Source organism: Microcaecilia unicolor, chromosome 3 (assembly GCF_901765095.1).
Source record: "Microcaecilia unicolor chromosome 3, aMicUni1.1, whole genome shotgun sequence".
Classification (NCBI taxonomy): domain Eukaryota; kingdom Metazoa; phylum Chordata; class Amphibia; order Gymnophiona; family Siphonopidae; genus Microcaecilia; species Microcaecilia unicolor.
In genome coordinates this window covers 218,145,157-218,165,614 of record NC_044033.1, presented here as the reverse complement: position 1 = coordinate 218,165,614, position 20,458 = coordinate 218,145,157, and the positions used below count along the sequence as shown (strand labels likewise).

Below are 20,458 nucleotides of genomic sequence, written 5' to 3'. Positions count from 1 at the left end.
GCTGAACAGAATTGATTGTTGTCTGTCTGACAAATAGGATTTGAACCATATAAGTACTTTACCACTGTTACTTGTTTCTGCCAGTCTTAAAAGCATGATATTATGATCCAGAGTTTCGAAGGCTGCTGAGAAATCCAGCAACTCTGGTATCAAGGCAGATCCTCAGTCACAGTTTTCATGCAGATCATTAAGAAGAGACACAATAACTCTCTTTGCTCCGTACTCAAGTCTGAAGCCAGACTGACATGGGTCTAGCCAGTTACTTTCAATTAGCCAGCCATTGAGTTGAATGCAGATGATGTTAAGGCTTCAGCAATCCTAGAATTAGCTATATGGACCACAAGCAGTTTCTGTGCTGATGTGCAGACTTTGGCCAATACAGACTAAATTTCATGCTGAATTGAAGTCTTGTCCAAAATGTGGATTATAAAAGGTTGTCAGCCAAGCTCAGTTTGTAGGCAGGAGTCTAACCCCCACATTATCTATCCCACCAGGATATCTATCCTATTGTATATTTTGGTATCATTCACAAAGAGGTAAACCTTACCAGACATTTGCTAAGCAGACTTTTAGGGTCTGTGTGCTGCAAATGTCAGGATGGATTCGGAGAGGCTGGAGTGGCCTTCGATGGAACTTACAGTAGTTGGAACGTAAGGACAGTGCCAAGTGACTTCTATGGTCTACGTCCCAGAATGAATTAATTGATAAGAGTGACTGTTGGGAAGGTTAGCTCGACCATTCAGGTCTTTATCTGTTGTCATTTACTACGTTACTATGTTTAACACTTCCTCAATATCACTCACAAAAAATGATAAAGAGAGCCAAACCAAGAGCCAATCCTTGCATCACACCACCAATGAAATGACTTAGAGTAGAGATGCAGAAGATAGAGGGGGATCCACTTGAATTTATTGCTATGTGATACAGATTTCATCACCACCTCAATTTTTGTCTATTGCTCATTTTTTGTTATTTCATTAATTTAATTGCACTTAAAATAATCTTTGGTATGGTAGACAAAAACATGTCACAAAAACACACCAGAACAATAATTTCACGCATCTAATGGACTTTGTAAGGGAGGGGTGATCATATTTTCAACCATCAATATAAAATGTATAACTATAAATGAACAATATCCAGCCAATGTATTATTTATCTAATGATATAGAGCAGGATTCAAATTCCTACACAGCACCAATTTTGCTCACCTGCCAAAAGCTCTTTTTGCCCAGCAACAATGTGTCTCAGGACTATCCACTTGCTTTCATGATGTTCTCAAATGGGGCAGCCCCTGTTCTCTTAGACCTTGTCTTTTATTTATTTGTTACATTTGTACCCCACATTTTCCCACCTATTTGCAGGCTCAATGTGGCATACACAGTACTGTCAAGGTGTTTGCCAAGTCGGTTGAGAACAAATACAAAGTTGTATAGTGATCGAATGAGGTAGTTGTGAAGGGTCAGGAGGGATGAAGATTGAATCCTCCCTCTCGCAAATGAGTCTTTGAGTTGGCATTAATGACCAACAGCTTATTTTCAAAAGTGATCGCCGGGCATCTTCCGACATAAATCGGGAGATGGCCGGCGATCTCTCAAAAGTGGCAAAATCGGTATAATCGAAAGCTGCTTTTTTGACACCATCGCCGCTTTCCCGTCGCCGAGCCAGCAAAAGTTCAAGGGGGCGTGTCGGCGGTGTAGTGAAGGCGGAACATAGGCGGGCATGGGCGTGGCTACCAGATGGCCGGCTTTCGCGGATAATGGAATAAAAAAAATCGGTGTTAATCAGTATTTTGCTGAGTTTACTTGGTCCTTTTATTTTCATGACCAAGCCTCAAAAGGTGCCCCAACTCACCAGATGACCACCAGAGGGAATGGGGGGATTAGCTCCCTGTACTCCCCCAGTGGTCACCAACCCCCTCCCACACTAAAAAAATAAAAATAAAAACCTTTTTTGCCAACCTGTATACCAGCCTCAAATGTCATACCCAGCTCCCTGACAGCAGTATGCAAGTCCCTGGAGCAGTTTTTAATGGGTGCAGTGCACTTCAGGCAGGCAGACCCAGGTCCATCCCCCCCCCCCCCTACCTGTTACACTTGTGGTGCTGTTGAGCCCTCCAACCCCCCCCCCCCAAAACCCACTGTACCCATATGTAGGTGCCCCCCTTCACCTATAAGGGCTATGGTAATGGTTTAGAGTTGTGTGGAGTAGGTTTGGGGGGATTTGGGGGGGCTCAGCACCCAAGGTAAGGGAGCTATGCACCTGGGAGCTATTTGTATATTTTAAAAAAAATTTTGGAAGTGCTCCCTAGGGTGCCCGATTGGTGTCTTGGCATGTCAGGGGGACCAGTGTACTACAAATGCTGGCTCCTCCCATGACCAAATGCCTTGGATTTCGCCGGGCCAAACCGTATTATCGAAAGAAAAGATGGCCGGCCATCTTTTTCGATAATACGGTTACGGCCAGCTGTTGCGTCGCCGCCAAAATAGATCGCCGGCGATCTATTTCATCGGCGCCGTTCGATTATGCCCCTCCAAGCATCACAGCTAATAGCTATCTAGTGCATCTTGCCACAAAGAGAAGACCAAGGCACATTGCATACATCTCAGACTGGCTATAGAAGACAACATCAGTGAACTTTTGTCAGTACAATCAATACTGAGTCGGCAGAAGAAAGGGGGTGTTGAAGCCCCTGTATAAGTCATTGGTGAGGCCCCACCTAGTGTTCAGTTTTGGAGGCCGTACCTTGCGATGAATGTAAAAAGAATTGGAGCGGTGCAAAGAAAAGCTACGAGAATGGTAAGGGATTTGCGTTACAAGACAAATGAGGAGAGGCTTGATGACCTGAACATGTATACTCTGGAAGAAAGGAGAAACAGGGGTGATATGATACAGATGTTCAAATATTTGAAAAGTATTAATCCGCAAACGAACGTTTTCCAGAGATTCGAAGGAGGTAGAATGAGAGGACATGAAAAGAGAGTGAAGGTGAGCAGACTGAAAAAAATGTCAGGAAGTATTTTTTCACGGGGAGAGTAGTGGATGCTTGGAATGCCCTCCTGCGGGAGGTGGTGGAAATGAAAACGGTAACAGAATTCAAGCACGCGTGGGATAAACATAAAGGAATCCTGTTCAGAAGGAATGGATCCTAATGAGCTTAGCCGAGATTGGGTGGCAGAGCCGGTGGTGGGAGGCGGGGCTGGTGGTTGGGAGGCGGGGATAGTGCTGGGCAGACTTACATGGTCTGAGCCCTGAAAAGGACAGGTACAAATCAAGGTAAGGTATACACAAAAAGTAGTACATATGAGTTTATCTTGTTGGGCAGACTGTATGGACCATGAAGATCTTTTTCTGCCGTCATCTACTATGTTACTATCCAGCTTATAATCGAAAGACAAAAATGCCTATATTACGACCTAAATCGGGAGATAGACGTTTATCTCACAAAAATGAGTAAATCAATATAATGTAAACGAATGTTTCAGTGCGTCTGTGTCGCTCGTACGTTCACGTAAAAACGTCCAAATAAGAGGCATGTCAGGGGTGTGTTAGGGGCGGTGATACGACGTGGACATGTACAACGTATAACGAATAGCAAAATGGCTCTGGTTGAGCGTGAAGATGGGCGTAATATGATGGACCTGAAATAAAAGCGACCAGAGCAAGGGGGAAATCGTCTTTAGACCCATTAGCGATTGTGCGTAGTTGGAGAGTGGCGACATTGTTGGTGGAAGAGCTGAAGTGGTGGTTGCAGAGAGAAAGACGAGCGTGTTGAGTACCTGTGATGTTCGTCTGTGTGCCCTGCCTCTTTTTGTGTCTTACCCTTTGACCGTTCCTTACTCCTACTCCTTTGCTCCATCGCCCCTTCCCCTCCCCCTATCCCTCCCCATTCACTCTTCCCACGTGTATACTCTATTCCCTGACCTCCGTTTGTCTGTGTTCCTGTACTGTTTGGCGAGTGAGTGGCCAGAGGGCGTGGTGGCTGGAAGTGACAGATCTGTGTGTGTTGGTGTTTGACTACTAGTCCTAATACTTGCACTGGTGGTGGGGATATGGATGCACTTAATGCACTTGTGGCATGCATGCTACACGAAGAGGCCACCCACCGCAGGAGGTATTCACGGCCCCGAGTGTTTAGGCCCCGCACCACCTTCCTACAACTCACTGATCAACAGTGTCTAACAAGGTTCAGGTTTGATAGGGCCACCATTCGTCAGCTGTGTGAGCAGCTGAAACCCCTCCTTCAGCCCCAGACACGTAGGAATAACCCCATCCCTGCCCACCTCAAAATCACTTCCTCTCTCTCTGTCCTGGCCACTGGCAGTTTTCAATCCGTATTAGCTGCTAACACAGGCCTCACCCAGGCTTCTATTTCACACTGTCTCACCCAGTTCCTGGATGCCTTTATAACTCACACCTCACACTACATAACTTTCCCCACCACCCCCCCAGGCCCTGCACAACAACATGGCCGCCTTCTATGCTCTTGCTAGATTCCCCTCGGTCATCAGTGTGATAGACTGCACACACGTAGCCCTCAGACCCCCCTGGGCACACAAAGCCACCTACAGAAATAGGAAGGCATTTCAATCTATGAACATGCAAGTTGTATGTGATGCCCAGGGAGAGATATTAGACGTGTGTGCCAGGTACCCCGGCTCCACCCACAATGCCTACATCCTACAGCACTCGGGCATCTTCCGCAGGTTCGAGCGAGGGGAGTTCATTGGTGGATGGCTACTAGGTAAGTGCAACATGCATGTACCCATACTATACCTCCTCCACTGGGCAACCCTCCGCCCTGGCTTCCTCCACCTCACTCCACAACCCACTATCCAAATCCCCCCGCCCCCCCCTGTACCTGCTCCAAGCAATACACACTCATCTATCTCATTCTGCTTTTCTCCAAAGGTGACCGAGGCTACCCGCAGAGGACATGGCTCATGACCCCCCTGATCCACCCACAACCAGGGGCAGAAGAAACCTACAACAGGAGACATCGCAGCACCCGGGGGATCATTGAGCGCACCTTTGGTTTCTTGAAAAACCGGTTCCGCTGTCTGGACCGGTCTGGAGGAGAGCTGCTCTACAGTCCAGAAAAGGTGGCCAAGATCTTTGTGGCGTGCTGCATGTTACACAATTTGGCCCAGCGCAGAGGACAGCCTCTCCCAGAGGAGCCACAGCCACCACCAGAAGAGGCCCCAGATGAGCTGGAAGAGGAGCCCCCTCCACCCCCAGCCCACAGAGCAGAGCTCAATGCCTACCAGCTTGGCGTAAGAGCAAGACAAAGACTCATTGAAACAAGTTTTAGGTGAAAGTAAGTGTACATTTAATTATTTACATTAAGTGCATGTGTTACTGTGTTCAACCCCACCACCACCACCACCCCCTCCCACACCCACCACCCTCCCACCAACCCTCATCCTACAGCATGTCCCATCACTTTCCCCTTCCCTTCCCCCCTCCCTTCCTACCCCTCCCACGCCCTTCCTTTGCAGCTGGTGCTGCACGGGAAGTCTGTTCACCCTCTTCTGAGGTGCTGCTCCCAGTGACCTCCTCCCTATCCCCACAGCAGCCTGCGGCTTCGGCTGCGCCGTGGAAATCCGGCCACCTTGTTGGTTCTAGTCTGGCCTCAGGACCCAGAATGGGAGCAGATTTGGTGGGTGCTGCAGGAGTGGGTGCGGAGGCGGATGATCGCAACGCCCACCTCTTAGCTGGTGGTTGGTGGTCAGTGGAGGAGGAAGTTGATGGCAGGGGCTGCTCCAGCAGCACGGGGGCTGGAGTAGGTGCTGTGCCCTGAGGGCGCAGGTGTTGGATGCTCTGCTCCAGCCGTTTGAGTTGCTGGAGCACCTCCTGGTGGCCTTCGCGTTGCGCCTGGAGGAGTTCCTGGTGGGCTCGCTGCTGTGCCTCCAGTGCTTGGCGCTGCAGCTCTAGTTTCTGCTGCCGGTACTCCTCCAAGCGCACGTTGTGGCGTAGTAATTCCGTGGCCAGCCGCAGGAGTTGCCTCCTTTGGCCGGATGGCCTCTGGCGAGGAGCTGGCCCCTCCTCCTCCTCCTCACCAAAGTCATCTGGTGCTGGAGGTGTGGCCTCTGCTGGTGGTGCTGGTGGAGGATGTGCCTGTGCTGCAGGTGGTGGAGGCAGAGGCTGGACTGGTGCAGGTGTTGGTGGAGGCAGAGGCTGGACAGCTGGTGCAGGTGGTGGTGGAGGCAGAGGCTGGACTGCTGGTGCTGCAGGGGGTGGAGGCAGAGGCTGGACTGCTGGTGCAGGTGGTGGAGGCTGGACTGCTGGTGCTGCAGGGGGTGGAGGCAGAGGCTGGACTGCTGGTGCTGCAGGCTGTGGAGGTTGAGGCTGGACTTCTGGTGTAGGGCGTTGGCCTTGCAGGCCACTAGGGCCAGCTTCCTCTGAGTCATCACCTGTATAGCACAAGAGTGAGGAATAGTGTTGGTGCAAATAACCCACTTTTGTCTTTCAGTATTCGTATACATTGGCATGTCCCCCAACCTGATGACCCAGCAAAGAGATGGTGAGGAGGAATGGAATTGACACGGGTGTGAAAGAGAGAGCCCCACAGGCAGCTGGGTAGAGGTGGTGGATGATCAGTCAAGAGAAGGACACCACTCACAACATTGTGGACAAGCTGTTTGTTGTATAATTGTTAAATTGAACAACATTGCAGCATGTGCTGTGTTACTACTGACTTGGTAGACTGCATAGAACTGCTTTATGACCCCCATTACAGGCTCCTTCAGTTGAATGCATGTGGCCCACACTCAGTAGAGCACAGAGGTCACAGAAGGAACTAGGCACAGTTTGTTAATGGGAAAATAGGAGGGAGTAGTAGGGAAGGAAGGCCCCCAAAGTTGTGCCACAGTAGTAACCTACACACACCCATAGGAGCCAACTGTAAAGTATTATTGGGGGTGCTAAGCCCAGTGCACAAAACTCCTCCCTGCACAGCTACATGATCTTGCCTCAATATTGGGGGTGCTCACACACCCACAGCACCCACCCAGTCTGCTCCCATAACACACATGAACACTACCACTACTGAAATAGAGCTTACAATTCAATTAAGATGCGCACATAGGACAAGAAAGAGGAAACCCAATGACAACGGTAGGGATAGGGAGTAAGGGTACAGAGCTAGTTAGTAGGGGTTACCAGGTCACAACAGCATCATAAAGGTGGCCTGTTAATGTACATAAAGACAGCCAAAGACACTCCCCCCCACCCACTCCTCCTGCCCCCCACTCCTCACCTCCCTCCCCCTGGCCCCAACTTCTATAACACAAGTGTACTGCAGCACAACAGATACCCCAACTGCATAATGAAACACCTACCTGAGTCCTCAGCCTGGGCCGAGGTGTCGAGGGAGCCAATCCCGTGGAGGCCCTCCTGGGGTAGGAGGGAGTGCACCATCAGCTCCATGGGGGTGAGGTTGGCTGTGTCATGGCCTGGGGGATTGGCCCCCGCCTTCCTCCTGACATCCCTCCTCAGCTTCCGCCACTTTCTCTTGCAATCCTCCACGTCTCTCCCAGAATGGTACACAGCATTCAGGCTGTCCTGTACTGCCTCCCATTCGCGCTGCTTTGTGGTTGCAGCCAGCCTCTGCCCTGTGGGAGCAAACAGACTCCGGTGCCGCTGTTGTATCTCCTGCACCAGGAGCTCCACCTCACCTTCTGAAAAATTACCCTTCCGGGTCGGGGGCATACGCGGCGGCATTGTACCAATGGGGTTATCGAAAATACGGAGTGGGCGTTTATATAGTCGCCAAGAACGCCCATTGAGACGGGGGAATAGGCGTTTCTGATATGGGCGTTTGTTTTTCAATTATACACAAAATTCCTAAGCATGCCCAGCTGAGATAGCAATTAGGAGCACATGATTTCGATTATGAGTAGATAAGTATGGGCGTCTCCACCTGCCTTCCCTTTCTTCATTGCCATTTAACCTGCCATTTCCTGCACTGAGACCTTGCCGGTTGTTCGTAATAATCATTTACAGGGTTTTACCCTCACTTATATTAAGGTTTGTGTTTAGCAATGTATACTTGGGTACACCTTTGTATTTAGGGGGGGGGGGGGGATTATTGCTGGCCCTCAGCCACCACGCCTTCCGTTTCCTCTCTTCCACTTCCCCTGATGCTCCCTTCCTTTCTCCCATTCTCTCTGCCTGGTTGTAGCAGGCAGTGTGTGGGGGCCACGAATTTGCTACACTCGCCCCAAATCAAGCACCCCTCGGTAAGGGTCATTTCAATCAGGGAGATGTGCAGCTAATGTTCCAGAAGATAAAAGGCGCACTACACAGTCTTGAAACAGACGTTCATGGTAAGCTCTCATTTGTCTGCCACCTCTTCTCTTTGTGCTCATAGTCAAGGAGTGTGCATTCACTGTATGTAGTCTGGAGTCAGATCTTAGGTAGCTCTCTTTTCACCAGGTTCCTGTGCACTGTACTGTGGGGTTGGCAGGTCCTCAGTGGTGTGGCCCAGCTGTTGGAACTGCTGTATTGGTTCCCGGTAGGTTCCATCTTCCTTGTTTATGTGGTGTACCCTAGTCCCCATTTATGAAGTGGCCACCCATTCTCAAGGTCCATAGGCGTGGGAAGGGGAGAATGATTTATGCAATGGATGTGTTTAGGACATTATGGAACACCTTCCTAAATTCCTCCATAGGTAGTAGGGAACATGAACATTTTTTTTAATCGGTAGCCTGGACAAAATGCTCAAGGTGGCTACAGGTACTGCCACTGAGGCCTAAGACGTGGTGGTGAGGGAGAGGGCTGTGTGTACAGGTCCCAACCCAAAGTACCTGCAGGTGGCTAAATCCTGGTGGCTGCTGTGGCCTACTGGTTAGAGCACCAAACTTATAATCATAAGGTTGCTAGTTCAAATCCCACCTAAGGCAAATCACTTCAGGGACAAACTCTGACACAAACCCAAAATACCTGAATGTAACACACCTTGATCTACTACTGGAGAAAGTGTGATCACAGCTGCAAATAATGAGTACCATTTTTATTTGTGCCCTTCTCTAACACACAAGTATTACATTGCAACTGTGATGAAGTAACCATCCATCTATTGGGTTTCCCATTGTTTCCCCTTTTCTCCTCAGCATTATATACCATAGCTGATGTATTGAATGTGAAAATATGAGCCAGCTGTTTGTAGGTCCTTCTTGGTCCCTCCCCCCCCCCCCCCCCCCCACCAATGTGGCTTGTGGGTAAGGATATGTGACCATCAGACAGCAAACACTGTGTATGTGGTACCTGGGGTTATGTGGAAGTGTCTACTTGGCAGATCACACGTGGTACACAATTAATCTCTTATTGATGGCACTCTGTGTTGTGGGTCAGTATGGTGGAGGGGAGGGAGGGAGGGAGAGATGCTGGCTGGCCATTTATATTCATGAACACAAATATTCATCCAGGCTCCCCGGCCCAACCCCCCTGCACATATGGCCATGCAGGTTGGAATGAACAGGTGGCCTTCTGTATGGCCAACATTCTCAGACATACATCACCTTCTAATTCACACAGCACATTTAATGCTATGCATATTGCTGCCTCCTTCCTCTCAACTCAACAGCACCATTTGCTTATATGTAATGCACAAAGGAGACAAACACACACACACACCCTGATAGTTATAGTGTAAGAAAAACATTTATTTCCCCCCACCCCCACCCCTACAAAATAACCCCCAACAATGCCCTCCTCCCCCCCACAACTCCCCACAACCCCACCAATTCCCTCCCCCCCACACAGAACCCCAACATTTCCCTCCCCCCACACACACAACCCCAACAATTCCCTCCCCCCCCACAGAACCCCAACAATTCCCTCCCCCACCCACTCCCCACATACCCAACAGTCCCCCCCCCCCCCCCAATTTAAATCAAGGGCGGGCACGCCCTCTGACTAAGGCCCTCTGTAGCAGGGCAATGAGCAGGCCCAGCAGTACCCTTAGTGGGCCCTGGAGCTGCTCATTGCCCTGCCGTAGGGCTCTCACCTCCTGCAGCAGCTGGTGCTGGCCAACTACTAGCTGCTGCTGGCCATCTACCAGCTGCTGCAGGAGGCGCATCATGGCCACTAATCAGCCACCACAGAAAGGGGAATAGTAAAGTGAGGCATATCATCTCAGGGGGATGGTCGGAAGTTGCAGCCACACTCATGGGAGAACCCCTGCAACCCGCATCCTTGATCTGGGACAGATATGTTATTACTTACTAGTTGGCTATTAGGCACATGGGAATTGATATTGTACAACACATTCACATTATTCAAGAAGTGTATTTACAAATCTGTACAGGTGTCCTGTTTTTGAATACTTACGGCGAGCCCTGAGATGCCTTCGCACCGCCCGGATGAGGTCGGGCCTCTCACGCCTCACACGGCGGAACCGCCTCCTAAGGGACTCCAGGTCCCGGTGCACTCCAAACCGTCTGTAAGATATAAGTTTGTAGAGCAGGGGTCAGGGGGGGATGGTCCTTTGTGTCCTCTGCACACATTCATTTGGTATTCAAATACCAGAGAGAGAGGGGTAACGGTGTTGGGGGGGGGGGGGGAACCACCTCCATTGGTACTGAATCATAGGAGCCACCTTTTTACCATTTTGGGGGGTGGAACCCCCAGTGGAGATTACCCCTCCCTCCATACATACAAGGCATTTCTTTTATATTGGGGGTGGTCAAGCACCCACAGCAGCCACCGAGTTGGTTCCTATGCAGATGATGCCAGAGAGGTGGGCATGAGGCCAAAAAGTACCGTTTGTATACATTATAATGTATGCTTGTTAAACTACTTTATATGTGTTATCATGACCATGTTATACAGTATGGTATAAGTTTCATTGGTCTCATGTTTCCACTATTCGGATGCGTTGTAAGCCACATAGAGGCTGCAAAGAGGGGTTGGAAAATGTGGCCTTCACATAACTAACGAAATTGTCACATAACACTAACATAATTGTCACATAAGTAACGAAATACATTCTTGTAGGGATGTGGGAATGGTCGTCGTTTCAATAACATACAATTTATTAGTGATTGTGCATGTTCCTATATTACTCATGATCCTTGCATGGACACTCCAGTTACTGGTGGTAACATTGATGACGGAGCTGTTATATGTGTAGGTACAGGAGGGGAGGGGGGTTGGCCCATAACCTTACCTTTCCAGCCTGTCCCTGATGCGGGACCAGGCTCGCATGGCCTGGAGCCTGGGGGGCAGGTGGTGGTGTTGGACAAAGAGCCTGTGCCGGTGCCTTAGGCACAGGCGCACCAGCAACAGGCTCTCCTCCTGCCCGAAGTTCGGCTCCCGTCGCTGTGCCATTTTTCCATGTGTTGGAAAACAAGTGCCTTATATAGACGACCTTGCGTGAGGGACGTCGTTTCATGCACAGCTCCATATATGGATGACCATTCCATATATGGCCCCTATCAGCACGTGGACGCCCTCGTAAGCATAGACGTCTTTGATGTGCACATGCCTGCAGGAGTGTGAAACGTGCCTTATATAGATGAGTATGACGCACCCCACCCGACCCTTTTCACATATACACAATATGCATATATATGTCTCTGTGAAGGGGCAGGGAAACCCGTATTATCGAAATAAGATGGGCGTTCATCTTTCGTTTCGATAATACGGTCGGGGATGCCCAAATCTCAGCATTTAGGTCGACCTTAGAGATGGTTGTCCTTAGAGATGGTCGTTCCCGGTTTTCGGCGATAATGGAAACCTAGGGCGCCCATCTCAGAAACGACCAAATCCAAGCCATTTGGTTGTGCAAGGAGCCAACATTCATAGTGCACTGATCCCCCTCACATGCCAGGACACCAACCAGGCACCCTATGGGGCACTGCAGTTGACTTCAGAAATTGCTCAGAGGTGCATAGCTCCCTTACCTTGTGTTCTGAGCCCCCCCAAACCCCACTCCCCACAACTGTACAACACTACTATAGCCCTAAGGGGTTAAGGGGGGGCACCTACATGTGGGTACAGTGGGTTTCGGGTGGGTTTCGAAGGGCTCAAATTTACCACCACAAGTGTAAGAGGTGTGGGGGGGGGGGGGGGGGGGGGATGGATGGGCCTTGGTCCACCTGCCTGAAGTGCACTGCAGTACCCACTAATATTGCTCCAGGGACCTGCATACTGCTGTCAGGGAGCTGGGTAAGACATTTGAGGCTGGCAAAAATATTTTTAAAGGGTTTTTTTTTAGGGTGGGAGGAGGTTAGTGGCCACTGGGGGAGTAAGGGGAGGAGGTCATCACCTATTCCCTCTGGTGGTCATCTGGTCAGTTCGGGCACCTTTTTGAGGCTTGGTCATAAGAAAAAATGAACCAAGTAAAGTTGGTCAAGTGTTCATCAGGGATGCCCATCTTTTTTCCATTATCGGCCGAGGACGCCCATATGTTAAGCATGTCCCAGTCCCACCTTCGCTATGCTTCCAACATGCCTCCGGGAACTTTGGTCATCCCCGCGATGGAAAGCAGTTGGGGCCACCCAAAATTGGCTTTTGATTATGCCGATTTGGGCGACTCTGTGAGAATGATGCCCATCTTGATTTGTGTCGAAAGATGGGCGTCCTTCTCTTTTGAAAATAAGCCTGATTATGACAGCGACTCTGGCCCCATCACAACACTACTTCCTTATGGACATGGTGCTGAAACAAACCTGAAGAGGTGCCTAGCCTTCACAAGCAGAATGCAGCTATACAACCTTCAGGGGTCAAGTGGAGGGGCATAATCGAACGGGGACGACCATCTCTTAGGGCGCCCATCTCTGAGGACATCCCGGGAAAGGGGCGGGGAAACCCGTATTATTAAAACAAGATGGGCGTCCATCTTTCGTTTTGATAATACGTTTCGGGACGCCCAAATTCCAACATTTAGGTTGACCTTAGAGATAGTTGTCCTTAGGTCGTCCTAAGAGATGGTCATTCCCGGTTTTCGGCGATAACGGAAACCGAGGACTCCCATCTCAGAAACGACCAAATCCAAGCCATTTGGTCGTGGGAGGAGCCAGCATTCGTAGTGCACTGGTAGGACTGTCACATGCCAGGACACCAACCGGGCACCTAGGGGGCACTGAAGTGGACTTCAGAAATTGCTCCCAGGTGCATAGCTCCCTTAGCTTGGGTGCTGAGCCCCCCCCAACCCACTCCCCACTACTGTACAACACTACCATAGCCCTAAGGGGTGAAGGGGGGCACCTACCTGTGGGTACAGTGGATTTCAGGTGGGTTTTGAAGGGCTCCCATTTACCACCACAAATGTAACAGGTAGGGGGTTGGGCCTGGGTCCGCTTGGCTGAAGTGCAGTGCCCCCACTTAAACTGCTCCACGGACCTGCATACTGCTGTCAGGAGCTGGGCATGACTTCGAGGCTGGAATAGAGGCTGGCAAAAAAAATATATATATAAGTTTTTTTGAGGGTGGGAGGGGGTTGGTGACTACTGGGGGAGTAAGGGGAGGTCATCCCCGATTCCATCCGTTGGTCATCTGGTCAGTTAGGGCATCTTTTTGAGGCTTGGTCGTGAAAAAATATGGACCAAGTAAAGTCGACCAAGTGTTCGTCAGGGACGCCCTTCTTTTTTCCATTATCAGCCGAGGACACCCATCTGTCAAGCACGCACCAGTCCCGCCTTCACTACGCCTCCAACACACCTCCAAGAACTTTGGTCATCTCTGTGACGGAAAGCAGTTGTGGGCGCCCAAAATCGGCTTTCGATTATGCCGATTTGGGTGACCCTGAGAGAAGGACGCCCATCTCCCGATTTGTGTTGGAAGATGGGCGCCCTTCTCTTTCGAAAATAAGCCTGATAGTCAACCTTCTATTGGGGGAGGAGATTGGTGGCCTTGTAGATAATGAGGGAATTGAAGGGGATGGCATGAACAGGGAGACCTCAGGCCTTATCACAATTGGTCCCATATGCACATCCTTGGTAGATACTGTCTGAATCTAGAGCTTTCCTCACACCTATTAATGGTTGCAAGTATCTATACCTACTCTGGAAGAACACATTTTAGCAACAACGGTCAAGGCAGCCACCTTACCACTCATTATGTTTGCTAAACAAGCACCTACTCAGATACCAATGACATCAAAGATTATGTCCAAGCAGAACGGCGGAATGGAACCACCACTAGGGCATCCTCCTTGGACGGGCCGTGTGGGCTGCTATGGTCTGACTGTAGCTTCCCCCGTCCTCGAAGCACAACGCTGACCGCTGACTTTGACCCCAGGATTACAATACAGTCCTGCCAATCCTGAAACCCACTTACAACTGTTATTGCCCAGGACGACGAACTCGCCAGGCAGAACGGCGGAGTGAAACCATCACGAGGACATCCTCTTTTGGACAGGTCTTGTGAGTCGCTATGATCTGACCGTAGCTTCTCCCGTCCTCGAAGCACAACGCTGACCGCTTGACTTTGACCCCAGGATTACAATACTGGCCTACCAGTCCTGAATCCCACTTGCATCCAGATCGTCGGCAGCCTCCACTTAGCACCGAGAGGAAAGCTTGATGGCTGGATGAGAGACAGGTGTCGTGCACGCGATCGAGGTGTGAGGTAATACAACTGAACAGTGTGGTCGACTGACGGCGACTTTTGGGGTGTGCAGTGAACTGGGAAGGGAGACAGGAATACCGAACGAAGAACAGCTGAGGGAGCACCGAAGAGCGAGGCTGCGGAGTAGTAAAGATTTAAAACAGCTGAACAGTGTGGCTCAACCGGCGGTGACTCTTGCAGCGTGCGGCGAACTGAGAAGGGAGCCGGAAGCACCGAAACGAGTAAGAACAGCTGAGGGAGCACTGAAGAGCGAGGCTGCGGAGCAGCAAAGGTTTTTTAAGCGGAGCAGGCTCGGACCAGCTACAGTAACGATACCTAGAGCGTGCAATCCGTAGCCTGAACGACTCGCTGCCAGATAACACATTCACGCGTTCCTTAACCAATATAAACTCCTTGTCATTTTATACTGTAAAGTTTAGCACCAACGTAAACTACATCTAAACATCTATTTTGTTTTCTATTGCCATTATCATTATCATGGATTCCTGTTATATTCCACTATAATGATGTTATGCTTTCTACATGTCACTGTTCTTAACTACATCATTGCAGCCTCGTAGCAGCCATCTTAGATAATAGCACAGCTTAATTACACTTTATTTCAATCGTATTACCAGCAGTATTACCATCAGAAGTACTAATTTGGTACTATACAGCACTGTTTTCATCTTAAAGCCAAACTTAAATACTGCCGATTGTGTACATCCAAAATTATTATTTGCTTTAATTACAGACATCTACACTTAGCTGATGTAACTTCTAGGCAATCATCTCACAGTTAAACTTAAAGACTGCTGATTATATATGTCTAAAAATTGTCATTTGCTTTAACTGCAGACAACTGCATTTAGCTGAAGTACTTTCTAGGCAGTCAATTTATTGGATTTCATAACACTGCTGATTGTGTACATCTAAAAAAAATTGTTGTTTTAACTGCAGACAACTACATTTAGTTGATGAAATTTTAGGCAGTCAATATACTGCTTTTATAATTACTGTTAATGGCTTAGTAGTGTCACTATTATAGACCCTCTACAAGAAAACTATCGGTATTATTAGATACTGTCTAATCTGAACAACTATTTCTACAACTGTGTCGAATACGATACCCCATTGCACCTATTTAATGGTACTGCAGTATTAAGTGAACGCGAGTGAGTCAATATCCTGAAGATCAATTATGAAATAATCCTCCTCGTTAAATCATTCTTCGCTACTAATTTGTCTTCATTAACATTAAAGTTCAACAAATATTAACCTCTACTCTTTGAAATTTTTTTTTTCTCAATCGCCCATTTTTGTGCAATATTACTGTTTGAATTATAATGGACCCAATATTCACAAGAAATAATATCAAGATGAATATTACAAATCTATTCTTCATCATCTACTCACTCACCCTAATTCACCACATGCTTTCCACCCCCCTACCAGAAACTAACAGTATTCCTACAATTTTCATGCCTTACCGACCATCCAAATACAATACTCACCGCCATAATAATAATAACAACCAAAACAATGGAATCATCACCTCACCTGAACAACATCAAAACAAAGGAAATAATGATCATAGTAAACCTCTACAACAAGTCAATAGACAACTAAAAATCAACATAATCCCTAACTTATCTGATCCCTTTCAAAAAATCCAAATTGGATACACAAACGCTAGATCAGCTGTTAACAAGTCAACAATATTATCAGATTGGATCATTGATGATAACCTAGATTTTTTAATTATTAATGAAACCTGGATTCATTTCCAAAATGATCCAATATTAAAAGATCTTTGCCCTCCAGGTTTCTCTCTCTCTCTCTCCTGTGACCTTGTCCACTGTACTTTGTACTGTTGTTTGCTTATTAATTATTGTACATCACATTGAGCCTGCCCATGGGCGGGAATATTGTGGGATATAAATGTCACAATATGCAAGACTGAAAGTATAGGAAGCTCGTAAATTTGTAACGGTACTGCTCCTTAAGAAGCTAGTGGCGAAACGGGAGCTCGCTGTAGGGCGTACCGGAAGTCCTATATGGGAAGCAGCAGAAGATAAGTGTACCTTTTAAGTTGAATATAAAGTGACACTGTTAAAAAAGAAAAAGAAAAAAAGAAAAAAAGTCATAATTTGGACAAGTAGAAGCGGTTGGCTAATGAGGATTCTCGAGGTAGGCTTTATATGAGAAATAACAGCCGCCGGTTCGAGTCAGTGAGCTAAAAACTTTATGATGAGCTCACTGAGGGTCTGAAGCCGACGCTTCTACCAATAGAGAAATAGAGGGGAATTTTCTTGCTGTGAATAGTAGGTTTGATAAAAGAAGATAAGCAAGTCCCATTATTTTGATTAATTTTGATAAATAAATAAATAAAAATAACCCACTGGCCTAGAATTGGAAAGAGAGGAGGAGGCATTGCACTAAAATGTATAAACCCCACTTCATAGTAACAACTATAGCAGAATCCATTACTCCTCAACTCGAAATTGCCTCACTTAATATCAACCATCCTACATTACTCGACCATCTAAACATTATTCTGTTTTATAGACCTCCAGGAAACCGGCAAGAATGTCAACAACATCTTATGGATTTCATCTCAAATGCTTGCTTATCTAATTCTAATCTGCTCATACTAGGAGACATAAACTTGCACCTAGAAGACTACAATGCAAAGAACACACAAAAATGCAAAGAATTTTTCCAACTCTGGGATTTCACTTGGAGAAATACTCAAACAACCCATATCAAAGGTCATGCGCTTGACCTCATCACACACAAATTTTCCCCTGATCAAATCCTTACAATAACAGATATAATTTGGACACAAGTACCTTGGTCAGATCATTTTAAACTAAAGATATCCATGCAATGGAGGAAGAAAAACTAGATTCCAATCAATACCTTTTAAACTGGGTCATGAGATGCAAGAGCATACTTGATACAATAGAACCAATACAAACAAGAACATCGCGAAGAAATAACTCACTCCCTTGGTTTAACGACGACCTGAAAAAACTAAAAACCCAGACAAGGAGACTTGAACACGCATGGAATAAAAAGAAAGATGAACAAACATTCACTGCATGGAAACTAATGTTAAGAAAATATAAATACACCATCAGACAATCTAAAAGGTCATATTATAATTCCAAAATAGGACAAAACTATAAAGATTTACTATACCAATATAAATACACCAAACCATATTCTTCCTGTTGCGGACACCCTGAAACTCCTAGGCGTAACAATTTACTGAAATCTTAACCTAGATAACCATGCGAAAAATGTTATAAAGAAAATGTTCTATGCAATGTGGAGACTTAGAGGAGTGAAACCTTTCTTCCCAAGGGAGACATTCCGCAAACTAATGCAATCATTGGTACTGAGTAATTTGGACTATAGTAATTCCTTATATGCAGGATGCAAGGCACAAACCATTAAGAAACTCCAGACTGCCCAGAACACCGCAGCCAGACTGATATTCGGAAAGGCGAAACATGAAAGTGCCAGACCCCTTAGAGAAAAATTGCATTGGCTCCCACTAAAAGATTGAATTGCATTCAAAATTTGCACCTTAGTTCATAAAATTATTTATGGAGACGCCCCATCTTACATGTCAGACCTAATAGACTTACCAGAGAGAAACAACAAAAGTTCATCACGTACTCTCTTAAACCTCCATTACCCCAACTGCAGAGGACTTAAATACAAATCTATACATACATCTAGCTTCTCATACATTTGCACACAACTATGGAATGAATTACCGATCACCATAAAAACAACACGCGACTTGACAACCTTCCGGAAATTACTGAAGACTTACTTGTTCAAAAAGACGTACAAAAAAGATCCTCCATAATGAATTGACTCCTAAACTACACCAGATACAACTATTATGGAACTCTTCTAAATTGTTTACTTTAATTACATCCTCATTACTGAATATTATATCTTGTCCTGATATCATTATGTTATGTTTTATCTAATTATCCACTTCTAATCCTATATGATATTCTTATTTGTAACAATTCTAAAACTCTTACTCCGTTTATTTGATCGCCATGATATTCTTATGAAGAAAGGCGCTACTCGAGCGCGGAAGGAACTCTCTCTTCAAGAAAGGTATCATTTGCGGCGACAGGGCGGGCGGCGACGGCGGGGGAGAGTTGGTGGCGGGAGGGGGGTTGAAGGGGATCGTGGGCAGGCCGGCAGGGGGGGTCCGATGTGGTGGCGGTGGCGGCGGCGGCGGCAGCTCGGGGGGGGCGGCTAAACAGTGCCCCCCCACCTCGGGCTCTGGCCCCCCCCTCCTGGCGAGATCTGGCTACGCCCCTGGCAGAGTTACAAAGTTGGGAAGGATTGTGTACAGCTGGACATAGGCATTCTGAGAAACTATAAAAAATAATTGGGCCAGGTGCAGAAAAGTTAAATTTAAGGATGAGCGAAGCTTGGAGATAAGCAAACTTGCTAAGATTGAAACTTGGTCCTAATTGGATGAGAGATAAGAAAACTTACTAAGGTTGAAACTTGGTCATAATTAGATGAGAGATAAGAAAGTTGGAACTTGGACATAATTGGATGTATGTGGCAAATTTGATGAAATTGCAGGTGGCTCATAGGGATCTATGGGACCAAAAAAAGTATGAAAGGTCTGCTACCTAAGCAGTGCCTCGGAGAAGCCAGTAACCCGTGAAGGCACATGCCATGTGTCACGAAGTGCTGCTCTCCCCACCTCTGAATGCCTGCATACTAGCTGTACTGTGATGTCTTCCTATGTTGTTAAGCTTGCCTTTGGTAAGTATGAAGTAAACTTAAGAAAACAAATCAATAGCAAGCCCATGCTGACAACCTCCTTAGTCTGGCCCAAGACCAGACGGGCACAAGGTTATTTTGGTTTGGTTTGCAGAAAAGTTGTGATTTCTATTTCTGTCTGAATCTCTCTTTGTAGTTGTCAAGTATATTGTTTTATCCATCATGAAGTTTACATGACAACCACACTACTTTATAAAAACAATATGAAGGAATATGTAAAGGAAGAAAAATGCCAAAAACCCCCACAAAGATTGATTATAATTATTTCTTCTAAGACTTTGTATATAATTAATAATTTTCTAATGAATGTGCAATTTATATAGACTATATTAAGAAAGCAAAAACCACAAATCACAACCTATATTTAATGCTAAACACACACAGCTGGAGAAGACATCCCTTGAGGCTGAATCTTTCAGGAGCTGGACTCTATAAAGATATAACAGTGCTTCACCACCTGCTGAATCACAGCTAATAATACAGACTTTGCTGTCTTTCCTCAACCTCATATGTGTCTTTCACAGATTTACTGGTGTGCAGTTTGAAAATTCTTTTTCATAATATGACTTTTTCTGCACTTTATTTTAATATCCAAGACCTCTGAAACTTCCTCCCTCATACCACAACTGCAGAGAAGGGCAAGCAGGAGTTTGTTTTATAAGAAAAGCTGCTTTACAACCTGAAAGATGGCAGCAACTCTGGTCTTGATTTTGATACCTTGCTACATCCAATGGAAGACCACTGAGGGCCAGTATACACCAATGAAATATGGACACATAAAACCAGGATACCACAAAGATGGAGACGTCATGATTGGGGGAATTGTTACAATAAGCAATTTAATGATCTCAAAACCACTGTCCTATACAGCTTTTCCCACATGGAGAAATATGTATGCGTAAGTAGCAGCGTGGCTTAGTTTACGTGGCACCATAGTAACATAGTAAATGACGGCAGATAAAGACCTGTACTGTCCATCCAGTCTGCCCAACAAGATAAACTCATTTTACATGGTATGTGATATTTTATACCCGAGTTTGATTTGTCCTTGCTATCTCAGGGCACAGACCGT

The 20,458-nt window shown here is 46.8% G+C and overlaps 1 pseudogene; it reads left to right on the top strand.

The window, feature by feature from the left end:
* Positions 1 to 597: 597 nt before the first annotated feature.
* The window catches only part of LOC115464367, a 60,307-nt pseudogene continuing 40,446 nt past the window's right edge, over positions 598 to 20,458 (top strand).